At 52.0% G+C, this 19,537-nt stretch overlaps 1 protein-coding gene and 1 long non-coding RNA gene across 3 annotated transcripts in view; one reads left to right on the top strand and one right to left on the bottom strand.

Annotated features, from left to right (window-relative positions):
* MIB1 (MIB E3 ubiquitin protein ligase 1) overlaps window positions 1-19,537 on the bottom strand; it is a 75,372-nt gene that overhangs the window by 17,426 nt on the left and 38,409 nt on the right. The window lies entirely within an intron of this gene.
* Window positions 7,773-16,859, top strand: LOC133344144 (uncharacterized). Its single transcript, XR_009755316.1, has 4 exons — window positions 7,773-7,909; window positions 8,251-8,361; window positions 10,888-11,373; window positions 15,071-16,859. It is a non-coding gene; the product is annotated as an uncharacterized LOC133344144 (long non-coding RNA).

The following is a 19,537-nucleotide window of genomic DNA, read 5'->3' as shown; positions in this document are numbered from 1 at the left end:
TTCGCTGAGACAAGCTATCATTACGGGGTTCCCCCCCAAAGATAAAAAAAAACTGCGCTCCAAGATGTTCCGGGTGTAATGTATACGCAAGCATTACTGCAATTCGTATTCGCCGTTTGTAAACAGGCAAGGGCCCATCGAGACGCACATAACGAGAGAGACCAGAGGAGAAAAAATAAAACTTTTGCATTACACACAAGAGTATAAAAGGTCAATGACAACCGCGTACAAACCTCCAACAGTATGAGAGCATTAAGCATCGGTAACAATCAAATTTGGCAGAGCGAGCTACAGCACCGGGCTACGAAACGGAAAACCTGGATTCGAGTCCCGTCCCTTGACTAAAATCCGTGACGAGCGATACATGAACCGTCATGGTTACTGTCCCCGAGCTATACCAATCCAAACCGACCAGGGTGGTGAAGTATGGTTCACACGACCTCCCACCTCCCCGTGACCGACGCGGTACAAGGAATCCTTCACCAACATTGGCGAGATCATAACAGGATGATAATATCGATGACGACGATCAACAAAACATTGAAGATGCGCATTAGAACGGATCTTACGCAAGCGAACCGCTTTGTTTCCACTTTCCAATGAGTCAGAAGCCACCCCACCCCATCGTCCCCCAGCGAAACAGCCAAGCGGGCACTGCTGAGCCCTCGTTCGGAAGATGTCAATTCTGGCAAAATTCGAGGGCAGAGGCGGCGGAACAGGAAAAATCCCGCAAAGAAAAGTAAAACGGCGTGCTCCCTCGTGCCCGGCGCGGCAGCACAGCGAGCCACGACCTGTAATTCGATCCCTGGTTTATTGGATTACGCTGCTGCTGCTGCTGCCGGAATGGAGGAGCGGTGTCGAGCCGCGTCCGGTGGAAAGGGGGGTGGGGGGGAGATGAAGGGGAGCATGGTTATTTTATAATCATTATCGTCAGCAGCATCGCCATCAACAGCAACAACGGCAGCATCACCAGCTTCATCAGCAGCAGCATCACCACCAGCATCATTATCATAATCACCAGCAGCAGCAGCATCACCAGCAGCAGCAGCATCATCATCACTAGCAGGATCAGCATCAGCAGTTGCTACCCTCTATACACTGACATGAGCGGGTAAGTGCAATTTTCAGTGTCGTTGAGCTCAAATCTCAGGGTCTAGTGATTCCGCGCGTAATAATGCCTTGGTTTATATTGAAACTGATTCTTATGCTCATGGCAAATCCATCGAATTGCCCTTCTGATTATGGTTCGTGTAAATGATGTGCAAATTAAATGCTAATGTTACATGTATGCTAATGCGGGTGACAAAACTTCATGAAAGAGAAATATAAAATAATAAACAATACAAATCATTGATTCCACTCGAGGCATGGAGCCACATTAAGCGTATTAAATAATATAACGTAACAAAAACCGACAGCCCTTTGTCAACCCATTGCTGGATGAAGCCCTTCACAGGCCATGTCCGTCACAGGATGCTGTTGAAGATTGGCGACGGGTACAGTCACATTCGCAAATGTGATTTGCGAATTTGATCCCTGCCGCCCGTGTACCGATAGGTCTATTTTAATGTGCAATTGTATTGAGGGACTGTGTGTTGTTGTTGTTTTGGCCTGGTCTAGGGACTCTTTTTGTTGCCGTTTTACTGCATTCCCCTTGCTTGCATTTTGGTGTTGAAAAATCGGCAGGAATTTATGTAAACTTGTTTTTTCGTGACTCGCTTAACTCTCCATTTTGCACTCCTATCGTTTCTTTTGTACCGCTTGTTGTTGTAACTTGCTGACCCGCCCCTACTGGACATCTGTGACAAAGAGCTTCATAACTCATCGGATTCCTCCAGTCTAAATAAAGATTCTGATAGTTATTGTGTATATACCATATATATACACAGGTAGTCCCCGAGTTACGATGGTCTAACTTACAATATTTCGATCTTACGATGGCGATAGCGATTCGACAAAATTGCCATCAACAACCTAACATCGTTCAAGTATGCAGACGACAGGACAGAATCTTGGCGAGTACAGTACAATATGATACGTTACGATACGTTCAATGCGTGTATGATACGTAGCTTTAGCGATTTCATTTTAAGGTTACCACGATAAATTGCTCTGTTTTGCTAAATTATCACCATTCTTTAAGACTCCTGGGTAGGCTAGGCCATCTTTGATTTACGATATTTTCGACTTACGATGGGGTCGTCGTAACGCATCTCCGTCATAAGACGAGGACTACCTGTACTATATTTCTCCATGCTGATCAGTGCGAACTGCTCAAGGGTGGAGCACAGGACCGGTTCAAACATCTCTTGCCACTGATGCTAGCCGTCTGGATTCAGAGCACAGTTCGCCAACCACGCATGCCACCACCCCACCCCACATACATAAAAACAAATTTAAACATTGATCACTAACTCCACCCGCTATTCGGTGGCACTGTATAACGAGCATAAGAATTTATATTGATCAATGATGATCGATTTATCGTTACACCTCGGTAACACCCGTACCAACGGCCCTCAGTGCGTGCAGCTCAGCTCAGCTCAGCGCGTGTCACCTCTGCTTGCTTTCCAATTGCGCCAGGGGCGACTGCCGGCACGTGGCCGAAATATCGCGGTGGCAGCGGCGATGGTGGGCGGCAGTGATGGTAATGGTAGTGGCTGGCGGTGGTGGCTGTAGCGGTCACAATCGGGATGGTGGCGGCGGTTACAGTGATGGTGGTGGCGGCGGTGGCAGTGACGATGGTGGTGGTGGCGGTGGCCTTGGTGTTGTTGGTGGTTGTAACTCGGGGGTGGCGTGCATGTTTTTTACGATGGCATTACTTTTGGAGCGCCCGGTTACATATTCACGGCACATTTCAGAAAGATGACATGCCACGGTAAACAACAAATGTTCGGGCGGATGACTTAGTTGCAGACGCAGGGCCATTTCGGGTCACCACAGTCATTACCTTTGCAGTTAATACAAATGCAATCTGCCTGGGTCCCCTCAATATATCTGTATCACCCTTCAGTTAATGTCACGAGAAAATTCCGCGCAGGACAAGAAACCTTTGCTGCATTTAATGCTGCAATGGCTTTGTTTGTTTTGAGGCCAAACACAAAGGCTTCCCAGAAGAGATGTCTATCACAAGAAGTCATTTTTGTGGATTGATTCATTCATTAAATTACTTATTAAATTAATGCACAATGCAGCGGCGTTTTTTTTTTACAAACACCAAAGCTCGACAGGAGGTTCAGCAGTGCGGTGGGCCAGAGGTATGGGCACTGCTCCGTTAACCTGGCGACCGGAGTTTGATTTTCCATCGTGGCTAACATCAGCGGCGAGCAATAATCAGATCTTTAACCAACTAGCAATGGCCATCATGGTTACGTATGGTCACAAAACCCGCCATGACTGGACACGGTGTCTGGAGGCCCACCTCCAGCAGTGGACTGATAGCAGCTAAACCTGTGCAGGATTAACGGCTTCATTATATTAGAAATTATATATAATATTTAAAGGGAATTGGACTGATCAGCATATACGACAGAATAAAGTTGGGTAATGCTCCTACAACTTACGCAGTTCCATGCTACTTAGTGGTGCAACTCGGCCGAAACAATACAATCGTCAATTAGTGTGCGTAGGGAATCGACGTTTTCTATTCGTATCTGTTGAATGTAAAGGGCCAGGATGATCCCTGCAGCCACGAGAGGCCGCTACATCCATTACGACAATGCGAAGAGGTTAACAGATTCCTGGATTCACACCGTGACAACTCACCGAGTCGTCGGGAGAGGGGGCCGAATGGCTACATCCATTCTGCGCACGTGCGTGGACTCCGCGCAATGCGAATGTGGCACGCACGCAATCACAACAAAATAAGAGCCGGTGGAAGAATCTAAACCCGATGCCCAGAAGCCACATTAACCACCTAGTCCCCTGCCACGTGTTTATCCTTTGTGCATTTCGCCAATCAATAGAGTAATTAATAAACCCGAGAACCTTTGTTTGCATAACCAATTCAATTACCAAATGTCTCACCCCCCCTTTGGCTGTAACGACGACACCCAACTGCACCGACGACGATCGTATGGTTATAATCGATGATGCCCCATGCAAGTTTCCCTCGATTCCTGTCAGCGTTAAATTCGTTTTCAGCGACCAAAATTTCACCGCAACCCTGGCGACCCCTCGCCACCGGCCCCAAAGGACGCTGGGAGCGGAGTGTGGGGGGAGCGTCGAGGTGGAGGGGTGGGGGTAGGTGCGCAGGAGGCGCGAGCGGGAGGAGGGCACAGAGAGCGGGACAATAGTGGAACGGCGGAGGGGGAGAGAGGGGGGCGCTTTCTTTAAAAACTCACGGAAAGCTGCACGCAACGCTCAATCACTCCCGAGCCAGGCGAACCGATCGATCTGGCGTCGAAACGGAAGAGTCGCGGCAATTAACCTCGTAAGTTTTAAAAAAGACCTGGGGGGGGGGGGGGGGGGAGATGGTGAGGACGGGAAAGATGATGGAGGGATTGCAACGGAAGGCAGGAATCAATCGGGGGAAAAAACGGAAGGGAAAAAAAACGCACAAGAGAAACCACCGCCGTCATCGCGGCGGGAGGGGAACTCAACAGCGGCGGCCGCCACGCGACGTTTATGGGCTAGATCTGCAACGGGGGGTGAGTTAGAACGGGGTTAAGTCCAATAAATACGATGGAGGGTCTAATTAATCCCCCATGCTTGAGTGCACAGTGCTTGGGTTTAAAACCTATTTTATTCTTTCTGATAGCTGCAATCTACACCCCTATTTAATGCAATCGCCGTGTAAAAAAGAAAAAGTGTTTTATACACACAATTACCGGTAAACAAAAAAGAAAACGTACGTAAAAGACGAGATCCACAGGAAAAAGCACGAAAAAAAATCCGCGTTTAGAATTGCCGGCTCCACGATGGGGTTTACGGCATCTCATTGCAGTCACAAAAGCAGACGCTTAACAAGATAGGCGGCTGAAAGTTGCAAGAAAAAAACCTGCACCGCCGTGAGATAATAAATATACCAACGCGAGCTTTACACAGAATGTGCGAAATTTTATAACCCAGTCGAGTCAAGGTCACCGCACCATCACTCAGTGTAGAGGGTGAAAGATAACAGTCACCGGTTATCGGCCAAAAATCCACCGGCACCCGAGTGGCTCGTGCGTGCGTGCGTGCGTGCGTGCGTGCGAGCGTCAAAAAATATATTTTAAAAAAACCCAAAGAAACAAACAAAATATGGCGCTGGCAGAGACACTGATATCATTCCAATAACCGCGTCCGGGAGCTTATTACACGCACACTTCATGTAAATTTATAACGTAATGTAATTTGCTGCACGGGGGGGTGTTGCTGTGGCGCGGAGACGATCCGTCAACGGGGGAGTTGAACATCCCGGCGGCGGCGGCACGCCCGCCTCTTACTCCGCCGTGCCGCCACACGTCACCGAGAGGCTCGGCAGATGCAGGCCAGAGGGCATTTTAATATTTGCCCGTATCGGCTACGTCCCACCAACAAAAAACGATAAACTACGGCGTAAAAAAAAACACTCGCGCGCATACAGAGCGCGTCCGTGCTCACCCCCCCCCCCCCCGCCCCCCAACAAAGATGTAAACATAAAAAGAAAATTCACCCCCCAAAAGAAATGTCTACATTAAAACGAAACCTTCCACCGCACCCACCCACCACCCAACCCGGCCGCAGCTGGGAGCAGCGTAAAGTGGTCCCTGGGGTGCGCCTCACTTACCCTCATCCCCCCCTGGCCGACACTACGGGAGACAGACCATAAATCACGGAGTGAGCGAGCGACACATTTTCCTGAAGTTACTGCCACATCATCACGTGCTCGCGGACACCGGCCGCCCGCCCGCCGCCGCTGCCACAGCCTCGCGTCGCCCGTCACATTTCCGCTCATGAATTATGCACGCAGCGGCCGAGTAAGCAAGTGCTTACACCCAAATTTTTTTGTTGTTTTATATATATTAATAATCTGTGCAACGCACGTATATATATACACACACACACACAGAGGTGCACGCGCGACCGCACGTACGTACGCATGTACATAGACATACACGGACACACCGCGCATGGCGCGCTGGCGTATTCTATTATACACAACAAGCACACGTGTGTGCGGTTCTTCCAGGATGGATGGTCTCTCCTAATTACATTTCTGGACATCGCGAGGGCCGGGAGTTGCTTTTCAATTTAGTTACATTGGTCCGTGAAAAGACATATTAAAAAACAAAATGAAAGTGAAAGTCACATGCACAAGCACAGGCCAGGGCAGTGAGGCTCAAGAGAAATGCACTTTAGCAAAATAACATAATGCTCCCAAAAGTGTACAGCGTTAGTAATTTATTCCTGGGCAAACAATAACTTACTTAAAAACAGATTTATTTGTTTTATATTTAGCTTGTTTTCACTACGACTATGCCACTGAAGGATTAAGGTCCTACGCATTCTCTCTCTCTCTCCTCCTGTAATCCTGCTAATGGGCCAAAGGCTCTCTGAATCTCCCAACGCCTCATCAGGTCCCACGGCTCTGGCTCTTTTTACTGCTGCCCTGGGTGCTGACCCCTCGCTCACGCCCGGTCACCGGAACCCAGCGGAACCATACGGGCATCTAACGAGCGGCGCATCACCGGAGGCTGGGGGCCGGGGAGACGGCTAGGTTAAGCCAAAGCAGCCATCAATCCATCAATCTCTCCCACTCCCCTTTCTCCGATGCATTAACCCTCGAGTGGGCTCAGCAGCCGTGACTGTCGGTCTCTCCCTCTCTCCGCGGCGCAATGCGGATGCCGCCGCGCTGACCACGTCCCCCCCGTGGTGTCGCAGCGGCGGCGGTGCCGCCGATCGTGGGGGGCCCCGGGGCGTTACGCTGCCACCCCCCCCACATCCCCCGCCACCCCCCCCTCCACCCCTGCACCTCCGTGGCAGGACAAGGTGGCATCAAGGACCACGTGCGTGCGCGTACAGGGTCTTGGGGAGGATGAAATAAGCCAGCTCCGATCAAACCGCAGTCCCATTTTCATGCCGTTCTACTTTGCGACAATTTTTTTAGCGGGCGAGGTAACGACGGGATGATTCGGAGATTGAAATAGATTGATACGCAAACGACAGAGGTATAGAATCGCGCGTGCGAGAATCTATTCTGCACATGTCATGCAAATTGAGATGTTAATGTTACACTTGTGTTAACGGCGCGGACGTAAAGAAGTATTCAGGGAGAAACAATACGAACGAGACGGAAGAAACGTGACGAAAAAAAAAATAGAATCTGGAACCAAATGGTGACCACAAATCATGACAAGTCATCGACTTGGAGAAATTTGGGGGGCTGGGTGGTCGAATCTTTAGACGACTTTGTTCGAAATTGCATTTTTTTAAACAGTTGATCACAATTGGACTACTGTATTCAGAGCGAAAACAAACAAAACCCGCGAATAAAATAAGAACCGCTCGCTAAACAAAGCGGCAGGACGGGGTGCCAAACCCAGTGGCTCTCTTTTTATCGACATCTCACTCATCACTCAATTTAACGCCGGCCATAAAACGCCACCTGTGAAAGAGGCAGGCCTGGTTTAATCATGCCGGTCAGGTTGGTGGGACCGTGCGTTTGCGTGCGTCCGCTACTTGTGCGGGGCGAAGTGGGGAGGGGGACGACGGGGGACGGGCGAGGGGAAGAGACGGGGGCGGGCGGGGGGGGGGGGTTTAGGGTTAAAATGGCCCAGCCCGTTGCCTCTCCGGCAGATTTCATCGTTCAAGGGCAACAGAAGCGGTGGGATTTTACCTGATGGGGATTTACCGGGGAGCAACGGCGCTCGGCCTTCATTTAAACGCCGCCGCCGCCGCCAACTCGTGAGCGGCGCTCCTTGGGGGCCGTGGCAGTGCCGCAATTCAGGTGGGTGCTGCTGCTGCTGCTAACGCCGCGAGATGATACGGTGCACTTGGCAAGTAGGGCAGAGTGTTCCGGTTCTCGGTGTGGTGTGCCGCGCGTGTCCGTCTCTGCGTGTGCGCGTTTGTACGTTTCACAATAATGGATTTGTTTAAAAACAATCTTGACAATCCTTGAACCCTCTGCGGCACTGCCGTTTTTATGTTTTAACAACACGGAGTACAATCGACGCGACGTCGTGCAGCATTCGTTTGTTTTTCGTCGAATGAAAGAAATGTAAAACCCCGCAATTTTATATTTTTTGTTGCACTGCCCCCCCCCCCTCCTCCGCTACCGGCCGGCCCCAGAGCGGATCGGTCGCCGACGCGGCACCAGAGAACGACAGAAGCAACAGCCACGGCAACGGTCGCGAGCAAGCGAGGAGCGGAGGCGGCGGCCTCCTCGCATCGCGGCGAAACGTAAGGGAGCAAAATTCGGCTGTTTTATGATTGAGCGGCTCCGTGATTGACTGGCTTAGCTTTGCCTAGTTGCTGTCTCAGCACATTAAAGCTGCAAAGCGGCCGCGGTGGCGGCAGTGGCGACGTAAAACGTACTCAGACTCGTAATTAAAACCGATGAACTGTACCGGTAATTTAAATGCACTTTCGGAAATTACACGCTGCAGTATATGCGCACGTTTACAATATCCGCGCTCACGCTCGCACGCGCCAATTTATAAATTTAAAAATAAATGAAACAGAACGGTGGGTTTTTTTTTCTTTTCTGAAGGACGTCCCAACCCAACTGGCCTTCTTAAGGAAAGGAAAAACATTACTTCTTCTCCACTGCTTCTAATTCCAGCCACAGACAGGGTGGTTACATGTACATACAGGCTCTCAAACAGTATCCATCTAGATGTTTATACATGGGATGCCTAACCACGTGCATTAATTCACACAAGACTGTCCGAGCATTCGTACATAGGGGTGCCTGAAAAGCCGAGTGACCAGCTCACTTGCCACCCAAGCGCCACATGGCAAGCATTTGGCAGCTCAGAGCTCAACTCCACCCAGAAATGTGCAATGACATTTTTGAAGTGCTTGCCCTGCTGCGAGAATAGTGAAGACACTGCAGCATAACCCTAACGAGCAGGCCGGCCGCTGTGCCACGTGCCCACATTAAAGACGTACGAGGGTGTGCGGCAACTTTCACATTCACCTCCCTTGCTCGCTTTGCCACGGCGAGTCATTCCTGTGCCAAACAAGAGCAGCACTACTCAAGACTATACCGTTTCAAGTCAATAACTGAGGCACATTTGTATGCAAGCTCACCTATTAATGCCGGCGCGGCGCACGAAGGGGTGGTGAGTGGCCAGCAAAACACTCGGCCGCCTTTATCCCCCCCCCCCCCCCCAGTATTGACATTTAACACACCGCACCTGGTGCTCGTTTAAGGTTGAGTTGACCTAGGGGAAGCCGAGGCTTAGTTCAGATAGCACTCTCCCGCGGGACATCAGCTGGGAATCAAACTCAAGTCCCCCGGGTTCGTAGCGCAACTCCCCCTATGTCAGCTGCCTTGTGTGTAACTGAACAAGGAGCTCGCCGTTTATCTCCAATGCGCCAAAACCCTTTGGAACACATGGCTCCTCGACCTGGGATCGCGTACGTGTGACCGAGTACGCTTGCACGCACGCACACAGACACAGCCGCTATGCACGTGTGAATCAAGAGTGCCGTGCAAGTTCAGGACAGGTGCACGGAGCCTTCGACATCACCGCCGGAGGAACGGCGGGGAGCAGTAATTGCTGCACGACAGCATGCCTTTATTTTTCCAGAGGGATCTCCCCCCCCATTACATCTTCCAAGAAGCGCTCATAATGCATGCGGCGGGGATCGTAGTCTCGCAGGTACACGCGCGCATTTAAAACGGAGGGCGCGCAGCAGAAAATCACCAACGGACGTGACGGACTCGCTCAATGGCGTTTCTTTCCCAAAAACCGCCCTCCCCCACCACCAACCCCCCTCTCCCTCCTCCCCCACCACAAACTCCTTCCACTCGTTCACACACACACACACACGTGGCTCGACACACCGCACACCCCTGGCCACGCACGCGAGCTGTCGCACCGATCCGCCGTGTGCAAGGCCGAGGTGGGCAGGTGCCCCGAGGGCATGTTTGCATGGCGCCCGAGGGGAGGCCCCCGGGGAGTGAAGCGGTCGCCCCAGCGGCGGGACGACTCGCTAACGCAGTTTCCACGCCGTGGCCGCTTTGTAAAAGACGTGCTGCGTAAGAAACAAAAAAACGCAGAGAAGAGCGCTATTGCAAATGTGATTCGTGTGCACGTCGGCAAGGCACCCTTGTGGCTTCAACTGAAGCTCTGTGGTACGTGTGTGCCTGTGTGCGTGTCCATCAATGTGTGTGCGCGTGTCCGTGTGCACGTGTCCGTGTCTTTGTAGAGAACAGGAGTGTAGCAGTTAGCGAGCTGCAGTACGAACCCGACGACCCAATTACCACCCATGGCCAACACCGGTGACGATTATCTGAAACGGTTCTGGACTTCCCCTAGGTCGACTCAGCCTCGAATGAGTACATGGTGCGGTGTGTAAACTTCGCCACTAAGGAGACAAAGGCGGCCGGACGTGGTGCTGGCCACCCACCCCCTCGTGTGCCGTGCCGGCCTTCATAGGTACTCGCTAACAGCACTTGCCCCAACAGGATGTTGTGCCTTTAGGGGGGATCTTTGTCTTTGTATGCCCATGTGTTAATGCTGATGCGAGCCTGTATGGTGTGTAAACCAATGAATGTGTGTATAATGCATGTGCATATGTGGCGTGTGCACATATGTTCGTGTTCACGTGTGCCATGTACCCATAAATACATTGATATGGTGTGTGCGCCTGCGTGCACGTGTTAATGTTCACGTGATCCTGTGTGTGGTAAGTGCACCCAAGAATATATGTGTCACGTGTGTGTCCACGTGTGTGCGCGCGCTCGTGTACCACTAGCGCACGCGCATTTTGCAGCCTCGAGGGAAGGAGGGAGGCGGTGGGGGGGGAAGGGGGACGCACGGATGGACGGAGGACCGGCGGCGCAAGGTCGCATGCATGTGCGCAAACGACGAGGCGCGTCACGAGGGGCGGGTCATCGATTACGCGGACGGAGCGGTGCGACACAGCGAGCGAGCGAGCGAGCGAGCGATGGCCGGGACGGAGTGAGAATTCTCAAATGCTTCCGCCGCACGCTCGCGGGCACAGCCACCCCGAGGAGCAACCGATGCACCAAACCCGGCCTCTCCTGCGCGCAGAAGGCCGGCGAACCCGAAGGCACGAACGAAGACTGTATAAGGGATTATAATTTTGCCCGCCGAACAGACTGTGCTTTTCCCGAAGTGATTAAGGAGCACCGAATGGGAATGAAAGAAAAGATTCACTTCCTGCCGTCGCCGTCGTCGCGAAAGGAGAAGGGGGAGCGGCCTGTGACTCAACGTGCAGGTAGGTACGGTTGCTCTCTATTCACAAATTGTATTCATGGCATCCTGTCCGACTTTGGCTGGGGGCGGGGAGATTTATGAACCGTCGGAATTTAGAAAGTGTCAAAGTTACGGAGAATAAATCCCAGCCAGAGCACGTACTTCTTTATAGAGCCACGTGCGCAAGCTGGGATCGTGGAATGTAAAGAAGTATGGGTTCTGGGTGGGAATCAGCAGCACATTCTCATCTAAAAGATGTTTGGGAGAGAAGACCCGTGGTGCTGACTCTATGTCCACGTACAACTCGTGGCCCACTGCAGGGACGGGGAAGACCGTGGCGACGCTGTCCAATACACGCAGCGACAACTTCCAGTGAATCAGGACAAAATAGCGCGCTCGCCGCTCACCACGGGTAATTGAATTAACTCTTAATCTCTTTCTCGTGACGTTATGGGTGCACACTTTAAATACATTTTCAAAAATTTTCGCGAAGGCACGCACAAATATCACTCCGCGGTTTGAAACATTACGGTCATTCGAAAATTGCGGCACAAAACCGTTTATTGCTTTGGCACATGAGCAAGCGCTGCCGGCTCTCGCTTGGTGGAGCGAGAGAAAAAAAAACGAAAGGGATTAACAAAGTAGCGTGAGGAAAAGTGCCAGGATCTCCGCCGTCTAATCACGAGAGAGCAGCCCCCAGCCCTCAGGAGCCAATTACGGTAATTGCCGTTCCCGCGCAGCACCGTCTCCCCCTCTGCAGCGCGTTTCGTCACCGCACGCCTCTGGTATAAAACTCGGCGGGCCGCGCTTGCGCGCAGAGTGGCGGCCCCTTTAAACAACGCTGACATACTCTTTACACGTCGAGGAAAAAAACCGGCGCACGCCAACCCCACGATTGAAAACGGTGAGGGCCGCGCGTTCCATGCTTTGCTTTTGTCGTTTAGTTAACGCGGCCAAACGCCGTTGCTCAATTTCGCCGCCGAGCCATTTTCCGTGGGCCATTTATCGCCGTCAATTTACAGGCCGGCTCTCGCTTGTTGGAAAACGGCGCGACAGCGTTCGGCGTTACTCGTTTCGGTGGTGCATTCCGGCAAATCCTGAGGGACGCACAAAAATAAAACGCGCGCCCGTGCGTGTGTGCCCCCCCGCGAAAGCGTTCCGTCATAATTTTGTGCTGCGCTTGCCGTTCTCCAAAGCTGCGCACACGCGGCCACTCAAAAGCCACGTCGCACAATTAATTAAGGCAATTTCCAAAGCGTCTCGCCATAACGGCGATATCTTGTTTATTTAACGGTTTTAATTATCGCGGCACGCACCGGCAATTCTCCGGCTGAGACTGCGGTTTAGTTCCGATCTCGCCCTCTCGTAGGACAGGGCGGCCGGAACAGATTCCGATGATTCGTCGTCCGAATTAACAACGGTCAATTACGCTGCGTTGGCACTCGGCAAAGAAGACAGAGCGCAGCGTTTGAAATCGAGGCCAGATATTTTTTTTTTTTATCGGACTCCCGTCCGATACACTTCAAGCAATATAGTACAGCATTGCAACCAGAGTTACGTTCACAAACCCTATTAAGTTACAGTCGCTTGTTATACTTTTACATTTGTCAACTGTTAGACGCGATCGTTGGATAATAAACAAGAATTAAGCCTCATTTTCCCGCAGTAAACTTTTGGGCTAAATGTCTCGGGTACAGTGGAGCTCGGGGCGGCTGGCCCTGGAGGCCACCGCCATTCGCCGTGTTGCTGCGATGCCCGTCAAGCGCACACAGCCGGGCAACGGGGACCAGGGGAACGTGTCCTCCGCTCGTGTGCCCGCCCGCTCGCCCGCTCGCTCTGCCAGGGAGCCAGGCATGGGCACTGGCGGTCGCTCCGTTCCCGCGTCCCGACTCCTGTCGTCTCCTCAAAGCAAGACGGCAGGCGTGCGTGCGTGCCGACGACGAGTCGATTGAACTACGATAACACCTGATAAGCCACTTTGTTGAGCGATTATTTGTGATAGCCAGGTCGCTTCAGAAAAATAAGCTAATACCTCAGTGGGCTTTAGCTGGTAAGATAACAAATTGTTTAGTTTTCTTTGCATCTTTTAAAGTGAATTGTTACTATTTTCCTATACTTTGCACTCCTTTGTATTGTTTGTTGCCGTAACGTTCTGACCAACCCCAACTGGACATCTGTGAAAAACAGCTTCATAGGCTCATGGGATTCCAGCCATGATAGGTAAATATTCTGATTCCGATCCACTCGCAACAGCCCATGCCTCCGGGGCGGAAACGGCCCGTGTCCCTCTTCATTGTTGAGTGGAGGTTGCCACATTATACTCCATCCGTTGGGGATGGGGGAGCACGAGACGATTCGTGCGTGGGAACATGTCTCGAGCGATACGATAGCGGGGCCGGCTCTTCGAGAGCTCGCAGGAGAGTGTGTGTGTGTGAATTGGGACTCCGAGGGTCAACCTCTCGCACCTTACACACACCGCAGCATCCACTCCATAGGTCCTTTCACGGTATTGGAAAACCCCGTACGCATATTTAAGGGATTTCCAGCTGGGTTACATATGGATGGACCAGGAGGCCTTATTTTCTAAAGTGCTTTTCTCCCCATGTCCTAAAGTGTGTTAGGAGGAGGAAAACAAATCAACCGTATCCAGGAATTGGAAAAGCTTCCATCAGACTCACTCAGGTGTCCTTGAGGGTTCAGTGACAGGGCCCCGTGATTCATCGGGTGATCGCTCTCGCCGCCGCCGTCAATGCTGCCTCTACAACCAATGTTTTCAAAACACAACAGCTGGTGCTGAGAAAAAAAACCTAAAACGCAAATCCCAATACATGCAGGGGTTACGTAACAAGCCGCCCCGCGGGCTCGGTGCGGAACTCGGCACACCTACAGCGGCGTTTTAATTGGCCCGGGAAGGGCGGGCGGAGGGATGGACAGACTGAGGGACAAATGGACGCGACAGAAGGACGGCCGGCAGATGTACGGACGGATGGTCCCGGAGAGGGGAGCGTCTCCCGCGAGGGGCGGCGGCCGTCTTCATCTAAAGCAGCCGGTGCCGCTGCAGCTGGTAAAACGGAACCAAATCGTTTGCAGATGGGATTTGGTCCCCTTCAACCAGCTGCAGAGGCCACACCCTACACCGTGATCGCAACCGGGGTGGGTATGGTGGGTGGTATCGGCGTCGACAGTAAGAGAAAACCGAACTGTATCGGCGGCGGAGAGACACCTTGATGACGCGGCCACCTCGCCAGCCAGCTACGCGCCACGGCGGAAGGGATCGCCACGGAAATCGTTACGGACGGTCGCGGTGCCGGCGAATATTCAGAGGAGAGGGGCCACACGTACACACGGCGCCCATTTCTCTCCACTGGCGACCCTGAGCCAGTGGCAGCAAGTGCACGTTCCCTTGACGGGCCGTGGCGGCGACGCACGGATGTGATCCATTGCTTTGGAGGCAAGAGTGGGTGGATTGTGAACGCTTATGAAATGCCCAAACTCTGCGGTGGAGTGGCTAAGCGGCGATGGCAGTACAGCAAGTGGGTTGGTAGAATTGTGTATTTGAATGTGGGGATCAGACGCCTGTAAATAAACCGCATTTCTAAGATGTAGCGAGTGGATGGTTTCTCAACCGGTAATCAAAGAGTGCATGAAAAAAATTATCCTATTAAATACCTTATTACAGCTCTGATAATATTTACGATATTTTCTCTACATGTTTGCAGGGCTATATTACACATGTGAAATACGGTGTGGCTAAAGGAGGCCTACATCGAGCCGAGTTCAACGGCAAGGACTTGGAGAGGCCTCCATCCAGCAGTGGCTAGATCATGACCAATGACGATGGAAGTGATGGAAGGGACTTCGGGAGATTTACGGCGTCGACGTCCGCGACCATGCCGACACAAGGTGACGCGACGCCGCTCGCAGCAAGAGATACAAATCAACATGTCTCCATTTCATGACGTAACACTAATAGCACAACTGGAATGTGTTTCGGCAAAAACTAATAATATTAATGTCTTCTTCTTATTCTGTTCCTTCATCGATTCAGTGCTTTGCCCAAGGGCAGCCCATAGCTCAAGCTCCCTACAATGCCACATACTGGAAGGAACTTTCGGGTGGCTTCTCCTTGCCTCCATCAGCAGATGACACCATCGGCACCCGTTGCAGCGTTGTCACGTACAGGACCGACAAGTCCCTTTGTGCAATTTCTTTAAATACGCCTCCATTTAAAATCAGGTGTGCGCTTCACGTAACTTGCTTCCTTTTTGACCCACGTTCCGACAGAAGGCACAGTTGGCATGGCTGCTGTTGTGCCCAATGAGGACAACCATGTGCTCCCCTCCCCCCTGCCCCGCTTCTTCCCGTGGCCCCGAGCAAGGCAGAGAATATTCCAGCGACAGGAGAATCCACGGAGCGGAGTCCCAAAGGACACCTGCGATTTCGAGCGCCAAGCGACGGCATCCAACGTGCCCCCATCATCGTGCCTCTCCTCCAGCGTGGAGCGAGAAAGGCTGTTAAGACAAGGCTCTCTCCCCCCTCTGCCTTACAGCTGCTACCCGCCTCGTTCACGGTGCCGCGACAGCAGCGACAGGAGTTTGACGGAAGTTAAGAAGCCAAAAACCGCGAGGTTACCCGTGCAAAAACAATAATTGGCGACCGACACTTGCATCTAACAAAAGTCCCCCTTTTTTTCCCGTGCAAGTAGAAAATGAACTAAAAGCAATAATGTAAATAAATACGAGAAATTACAATAAACAGAGCATTCCACAATGGCATTTGTGTCCTCTGAAAGTCGCGGTGTTTTCGGGCGAAACTGACAACGATGCAGGCAACTTAGGGAAGCGCTCGTGGGAAAAACTGTTTGTGACCTTGGCGGACTGACTGGTCCGCCGCCGGTGTCCGCTCCGTGCCTTGCGCACGATGTCCCTGCGCCGTGCGTCCACACGGTGCGCGTGGCGGCAGCGGCGGCCGACTGCACACGCTGCGTGCTCGTGTTTGCGTGAGATTAACAAACTTGCGTCTCGAAAAAGAAATCTGCTGAATCTCAGCATGGGACGATCCATCACTGCCGGGTCCGCTGATCAATATTCACACAGTGCACAATCCGCAAACGGTAGCGCAATACAGGAAAGGATCGTGCACACTTTTCTGGGCTGGGGGTTGGGGGGTGGATAGGATAAAAAAAATAGAACCAACACAAAACTAACCACTGGAAATAATAACTCCCGGACAGAATTTAGCAGTTTAACGTACGGACGGAATGCGGGGACCTTGACAATGCATTGAAGGCGATTCCCGCAAGTGTGGTCCACCGTGGGAGCTGATTGATTCTAAACCTAGCCTCAGGCTGCCTCTGAAAAGTGATTGCGCACCGCTCAGCCCGGGCTCTGTTATTCAACACACTTTGGATTACCAGACTGCCGCCGCCGCCGCTGCTGCTAAATGGGACGTAATTTCTAAACGACGCACACAGCGGGAGATACGCGTTTGGGGAAAGGAGCAGGTGATCGGAAGGACGGTCCGTGGGGGGGTGAGTGGGGAGGATGTGGCAGTGGAAACGTGGGGGAACGAAGGGTGGGGGGGGGTGTCATTGGAGAAGTCGCTCGCCAAAGACAGGGGAGAAATGGAAGATCTTCAATCCAAAGGAGGGACGAGTCAGCAGTGTGGAGTCGGCAGACTAGTGGGAGGAAATTCTCGGAATTAGGAGGTAGCAGAGGTGAAGGAGTGACCTTCCATAGCTTTGTAGGTTGACTGAAGTTTTGCCAAGAGGCCTTGGCTGTTTGAGCGGAGAGTCCGACTCAGGAAGTAGAGCGAGATGGGAAGGGAGAGAGGGAGGAGGCTGGAGCAAGACGGCTCAACATTAAACCTGCCGCAAATAAACTGCAAGCACTGTGCCGCCATTTATATCGCCGACCCAATGTCTTTACTGTGGTGGACTCGCGTAAAAGTGACGGACGACGACCCACCACGGCAATTCAGTGGCGGTGACATCACCGCAGCATTTGTCACGAGCTCGGTTCACTTTGAGACCGTGTGAATAAGTGTAGAAGGCTCCCGGGCAAAGGAGGTCCACGGTTATAGACCCAGGTGTTTGGAATCGACTGAACTGAGATGACTGGCAGATACACCACTTCGCACTCCCCGCCACGCTGCAAACTTGCTGCCTCTTAGCCAAGCTCGTTGTTGCGAGCCTCGCTCCACCACCCACACCCAACTCCCCACCATCCACCCCGTGCCAGGACGGCGGGGGGAGTGGCGCGCGGGGTGCGGAGTGGGTGGGGAGGGGGGTAGTGGAACGGACACCGCAGCAGCATAAGCGCTTTTTAACGAGGCTGATTAAAGCGGAGGAACCAAGCTTGGAGACGCCACCATCGCCGCCACCGCGTGCACCGGGCGACCCATAATAAACTATGCAGATCACTCGTTGGTGGCGCGGAGAGCATTGCGCGTAATGATAATGAGGCTGCAGGCCGGGTACTCCGGCGGCGATCGCAAGTTGCATACTAAGGGTGGCGGCAGCGCAGGCACGGTGATATCGGTAATTCACCCAGCATCTCGTAAAACAAGGGCGCCTCCCCACTGAGAATTTGAATCGGGGAATGTCAAAATATTTGCTTTGTTAAGTCGAAAAATTAGAATGCACTTTTTAGTGTGTTTCTTTGAGAGAAATGTGCCGGCTTTAAAGCATGTGGCAGAAGTAGGGCTGCCCGGTTAAATCTGTCCGCAACCCGGCACACCACATCGAGTATACATCTGGCTATGGCTGTGGATATTGGTCATGTGCCGACTCCAGTCGAAAAGCATCCGGGAAATGTTAAGTTACAAATAAAACGGACATATATGTAATGCACGTACTGCACGTACAGAAGCGTGTTCGTGTTTGACGATGTACGAAGAGTAATTGAGAATAAAGTCAAACATATGACAGTGGGAATGAACGAATGGAGTCATTAATCAATTAATACGGCTCTTAATCCTGAGATTCGCACATGAATCACGCGGTTAAGAAGGATTCACACATGTTGAATGTAATGGGCTCACAGCACCAATGCAGCCCACGAGTGGTCGCTACATTCACCATCAAGGTTACAAAGAGAACCGATTCTTGAATCGGACCGTGACCCTGAAAAACGATAATTAATCAAATCGCTGGTGGGGCGGTTGAATCAATACACTTATACGATTGCGTAGCATGAGATAAGAGACGTCACGACGGCTCTTTAGAAAAGTAAATGGGTTTGGGCACCTCGTCGCTCGGAGGAACGATGGCCGGCGGTCGAGACTAACAACAGAGTGGCAGCCGAAAAAGAAGATGCGCCCAAGAGGACACTGCCGTCAGGCAGTTCACCACGGGGGGTGGAGCGATGGACTTAGCTCACGACGTGCGGGTGTTAGACAGATCATTGAATTGCAAGACCGTGAACAAAGGCGAGAGTTTGAGAGGGCTTTCACCCAGCAGTTCATGTAAAATGGCGAATAATAATAACGATGATGACGACGACAACTACGTGTGCCATACACATGCACGGTTATTAGTTAACGACAGACCAAAACGACCGACCAAAAACCACGGGCAAAAGTCGCGGGACCCGCCGAGCAAGGCCACTGCAGTCGGCCGCTTTTGAAGCACCGTCACTTGAGCGGCGCAAGTGCCCGCGCGCGTGACGATCCAAGAAGCGGCGACGCATTATTGAAACGGCTGCACGGCTTCCAATCGTTTCGCTTTATGGATATGCTCCGTGCTCGTCTCTCTGAGAGAGACGTCCACAGGATGTGCATTGCCACGTTAAGCAAGGCACACACCCTGGACTTGCCATCTCGCACACACGCCGCTTCTCAACTAATGGTAGCCCTTCGGGAGAATGATGGAACCGTAACTCACGATAGCGGCAGAATATTTAATTGGTGGAGATTTTTGTTTTTATTTGCGGCACACTTGAGCAAAACAAACCACTAGAATTCTTGGGAATCAGACCGACTGTCACGTGAAGGTGGAGGAAGGTCTACGGATGTCACACGTGGAGAAGTAAACTTTGCAACGTGAAAAGGGGGAAAATTCCAGTGTGGATCCAAGCGGGCGGCCAATCGCCCTTGCGTCTCACGCGGCGCATAATAAAGAACTAGTGTCTAATAAGCGATTCTACTACAGAGGCACTCTGTCTCCGAGGCGTGTGATATAGTGCCAA

This window comes from Lethenteron reissneri, chromosome 19, assembly GCF_015708825.2.
Source record: "Lethenteron reissneri isolate LAM-NWPU_2019-01 chromosome 19, ASM1570882v1, whole genome shotgun sequence".
In the NCBI taxonomy this organism is placed as follows: Eukaryota; Metazoa; Chordata; class Hyperoartia; order Petromyzontiformes; family Petromyzontidae; genus Lethenteron; species Lethenteron reissneri.
The sequence above is the reverse complement of the archived record's forward strand: the minus strand, read 5'-3'. Positions and strand labels throughout refer to the sequence as shown.